This window comes from Humulus lupulus, chromosome 1, assembly GCF_963169125.1.
Source record: "Humulus lupulus chromosome 1, drHumLupu1.1, whole genome shotgun sequence".
NCBI classification, from domain to species: Eukaryota; Viridiplantae; Streptophyta; class Magnoliopsida; order Rosales; family Cannabaceae; genus Humulus; species Humulus lupulus.
In genome coordinates, this window is record NC_084793.1 from 199952344 (window position 1) to 199957706 (window position 5363).

Here is a 5363-nt window from a genome sequence, read left to right on the forward strand (position 1 = left end):
AATAACAACTCCCCGAGGTTAATTAATAAGCGTGGATGGGAACTTTGCCAAATTTCCTTTAAGCAAAAATTGCTTATGTTGAAAGAACAAGCTTTGTTTTTTAGTTTTTTTTTTTTCAAGTATTTTCTTAAACAATAAAATTAAAACTAACTAAATGAGATAATTAAGAAGAAAAATAAAACAAAATAAAATGACAATAGCAATAGTAAATAGTAAATAGTTATATAGAAATTAGGAGGCACTTATGCCATCAACTAAATGATCAACAAAAAATAAAAATTAGGAGGCACTAATGCCATCAACCAACACTAATAATAATAATGATAATAATAATAAAACTTAGGAGGCACTAGTGCCATCAACTAAGATAAATAAAAAATAAATAAATAAAAGCTAGGAGGCACTAATGCCATCACTAGAAATGATAGATTGCTCAAGTATGTAGGAGGCAAAAATTGCACTCAACTATCAAGTATTTAGGAGGCACAAATGCACTCAACTAATAAGTAAGTAGGAGGCACTAAATGCCATCAACTACCAAGATATATATATAATATAATATATAACAATATAAATATATTTATATAATATAAATAATATATATAATATAATATATAACAATATAAATAAATATATATAACTTTCTTTTTTTTTTATTTTTACTCTTCTTTTTTTTTTTCAATTTTTTTTTATAGATATATATATATTTTTTTTTTACTTTTTTTTGTTTAAAGATAATTGTGCAAATAAAAAAAATAACTAGTAGAAGAATGTTACTTACCTTGTAGAAAGATCGTTTCTTTTCTTTACAACTCCCCGGCAACGGCGCCAAAAACTTGTTGAATCCCAAAGAGGGTGTGTTTTAATATTTAAGCTCGCAAGTGCACGAATCGTTTCGGAATATAATGTTCATGTAAGTACGAGGTCGAACCCATGGGAGTTGACTAACATCAAAAGAAACTATTTCAAACAACGCAAGAATATTCTAACCTAGTTCCAAATATTTGATGAGATTTTGTTTTAGAAAAATAAAGCACAAGTAATAAAAAAGATTTAAGATTAAATAGAAAAATTGTTTTCAAATGAGATATATAAAATAAGATTATTAAGATTTTAGAATCCACAAAATGAAAGTTCAATAGTATTTATAAGTATATTGATTCCCAAGTTTTAATATAGTTGAAATAAATCACACTATATATTTTTTTCAAAATATATTTTCTATTCAAGCACAAGTTACTCTTTCAAAAAGGTAGGACTTTTCTTCACTTTTATAAGATATAATTTCTAAGCATTAGTTGTGTTACAACCTAATGAAACTACAAAAAATCAAAGAGATTATGTTTAGGCAAAATATGATACTTATGCTCTAAGAATTAGATGTAAACAATTTAATGAAAAACATTTAATCAAAGAATATCATATTTTTTTTCATAATGAAGAACTAAGTGTAATATGCTTTAACACTCAATAATAGATGAAAAATGCATATCATTGATAGAAAAATCCATAAACAATGTTACACAAATGGGAAATCAACATACAATAAAAAATACTATCTAGTTGCATTTTGCTTCATCATCATCTTAATAACCTTTGAAAAAGATTAGAAGCTCATAACTAGATAAAAATTACAAAATAACATACTTGACATGCTCTTCAAAAGATGAAAATGGTAGAGAGAAACTAGTGAAAAGAAGAGAGAAAAATGTGTAGAAGAGGTTGAAAAATATGAAGAAGAAGAGCCCCCCAAATGATCTTACAAGACTCTATTTATAGGCAAAATATGGAGATTAAATTAATCAAATTAAAATAAATAAATTGATTAATTTAATTGTGTTGGGAAGTGGTAGGATAAATAGAGTAAGTGTAAGAGTATTGAAAAAATGAAATGTTTGGTTGGGTAAAAGATTGGTGAAAAGCTAGGGTAAAAAAAATAATTTAGGAATGTTTATTTAGGTAAGAAAAATAGGGAAAAGTGAATTGATATTTGAGTGAAAAATATTGGGAATGAAAATGTGATTTTTTGGGTCTTTTTGGTGCTTGGTCTAAGCTGGCCGAAATGGGCTTGGGTTGAATGCAATGGGCCCGTGTGCTGAGCCAGGCGTGGCTGGTGGAGGAATGCTTGGCATTGGGCCGAATGGGCCTTGAGGGATGAAGATGAGGAAGCATTGGAGATGCATCATTCAGCTAGGAGATTGGGCCTGACTTGAATTGGTGCTGGAATTGCTGGGGAGTTGAAACGTTGACAGCTGGCGTGGTGCATATGCTGAAGGGAGGGACAGCTTCGTACGGACGCTGGGCAATCAGGTAGGCGAGCTGAGGTGAGGCACGTGAAGATTGAAGGTTGCTGCTGGGTCACGGCTGGGGAAGGAAAACAGGCGTGGGCCTGGGCTTGGGAGGCTGGCGGGTGGGCTTGGGTCCAGGTGTACATTGGCTGACTTCTTTCTTTCAAAAATAACATTTTTTTTCCTTATTCCTTTTTCTTTTCTTCACTCTTTCTTGGCTCTTCAAGGACCAAAAATAGAACCATTTCCTACAAAATAAATGTAAATTAAGTCATGATAAAATATTTCCAATTATAAATAATTCATATAAATTCTTTGAAAGTATTAATCATAACTTAATTTAACATTTAAGTTCAACAATACTCATTTATTTATTTATATAAAATTTTACAACAAAATAATTATAAAAATACATAAAAATCTACAAAAATTAAAATGAAACTAATAAATTCAAAAAGTAATTAAAACTTAATAATTTAATTTAAAACTTAAGAACTAAATCATTTTTAGCTCAAAAAATGTGGTAAAATAACTCTAATTTCTAGAGTTATCATGTACCTCAACATGTCTATCTCAGAGATGGTAAAGTCCTTAGCTACTCCAGCTAGGACGTCCTCGTGAAGCCTCTCGAACTGAGGATCATTCCTCTGAGCTTCTCTTACCCTCTCAATGACTGTAGACCGAAGAGTAATATTGGCCAACCTACCCACAATAAACTCTATCCCAGCTTTGGTCATATCCTTTGCCAATTCATTGGATATCTACTTTAAGCTATACACTTGTCCTGGACCTCTCTGACTCAGAGCATCTGCTACCACGTTGGCTTTCCCTGGATGATAAATAATCTCAGTCATAATCCTTTACCAGGTCCAACAAACGTCTATGTCCTATGTTCAGATCCTTCTGCATGAAAAAGCACTTTAAACTTTTATGATCAGTATAAATCTCGCACTTCTCCCCATATAGATAATGTCTCCACACCTTCAGTGCGAATACCACTGCCGCTTGTTATCCAAAAAACAGGCATGAATGACATGGCAAACATTTAATACACGTGGCTGACATCTGGCAGAATTCGTGCTCGACTATCGACCAGGAAGACATCTATTGTCACAACATTCGATTTCTTCATATGACCAGCATGGTCATACGCATGCTATACGCGGAGAAGATCTTATGCAGTTATAATAGTATCCAAAATTATCTCCCATAATTTCCTGAGTATCCGATTATTTAGGAAACAATATCTGTAAAAAATTAATGTAAATCCTCCTTGAGCCTATAAATAGAGAAAGAGAGCTCAAGGGAAAGGGAACTTCTTCTTCTTTTCCGCTTTCTGATCATTTGATATATTGTCTTGTTCTTCAAAGGTTTGTGAAACTCATTGAACCCTAGTTCTTTGATCACTCCTTTGAATTCTATATCAATAACAATTCGAGTGGACGTAGGTTATTACCAGATTCTGGGGCCGAACCACTATAAACTCTTGTGTTCTTTACTATTTCGTCATCACATTCTTTCCAACGTGTTTGTCCGCATCAAGCAAATTTGACTCCGTGTCAGTTGGCAAAATTCTGGGTCAACATTCTGGTGCTTTCATTGAGAGCTTGATACATTATCGTTGAAAGATCAATGGTGAAAACTACCAAGAAAACTGGACAGGCGGCCAGCGCTGCACCATCTCACCCGCCTCCTCCTCCTCCAAACGTGGCTGAGGATGAGCCACATTTGGAATTTTATGAGGAAGAAATGGACTCTGAGACGCTGAAGAATACCCTAGGGGTATTGCAGGATGAACTGGCCAATGTGAGGGCCAGCCAAGAAAGTGCTGTCGAAATCTTGGGCGTCCTGAAGCTCCTTGGTGAGAGTAGCTTGGTCCTCGCACAATTGTTCATTAAGCTTGGACAGCTCCTTGTTCTCCTCGAGCAGCTTGTTGTTCTCAGCCTCAAGTGCTTGCTTAGCCTGGGCAAGCCTGGAGTCGAAGTTCTTTCCCCGAGAAACCAACACTTCAGCACGGCGCCAGCTAGCAGTTAAAGATAACAGCCCCTGAAGACAAAGAATGAGATAAAGTAAGGAAAAGAAGTCAGACATAAATGATGAAGTAGTAGGAGATGACTTACGCTGACTATCTCATTCAACCCTCTGTTGATGATTTGGTCGACCTCCATTGAGGCAGTTTCAGTGATGGCGGCCTGGCTGCGTCTGTGCTTCGAGAGCTTATATATCCTCTCCCTGGCCGACCCGACCACGACGCTAGACAGGGAGCCTTCGGGAAAGTTGTCCAATGCCTCCTTGTCAGCGGCCCTAGAGGAGGGTTGTGGATTAACAGTTGTGGGAGTCGACTGCTCGGTGGGGGGCGGAGGTTTCGTGTTCTCCTTGGAAGGTGCGGTGGTTGGAGCATCGTCTGTTCGAGCCTTCTTTGAGGGGGTCTTGCTGCTTTCCCCTCGAGTCCTCTTGCTATCCTTCTTTGGGACAGAAGAGGCAGCGGCAGCCTCGTAATGATCGAAGACATCCTCAGAGTCCATACCTGCACAAAGGGAAACAACTCGAGCAGTGAGATTAAATGGTCATAGGGGGAACAGGGATAAAAGTAAAAGGATTACAAGTAAAGTACCCGGGCTACAACTACTGGTCGTAGCATTATTTACTGAACTACCTAGTTCCTGGAAGAAATCTGAGTTTAAAGAGGGGGCATTCCTAAAGTTTTTGTCCCCATCAAATAGATGAGAGGGAATAGGCAAATTATTTAAAAGCGAGATTATTGTACCTTTTACATCCGACGAATCGTCAGAAAGTTCGGTAGGCTCGACAGCCTGTTGTTTCCCCTTGCCCTCGGGGACCGAGGTTTTCTCCGCTAGATGGGGGACGGCAGGTTCCCTTATCGTAACCCCAGTTGGCCTCCTCCGTAGAGGAGGTGCCTGGGGTTGCTGTCCGCGTCGGCTTGGACATTGCCCGCCGAGGGTTCATTCGTCGAAGATTGGGAGCCCCAAAGGCCGACCAGCCTAAGGTTAGCCTCGTTGACTAAGTTTTTTACACTCTTATCAGCATTTGGCATGCTGGCAAAGAGTGTTGCCC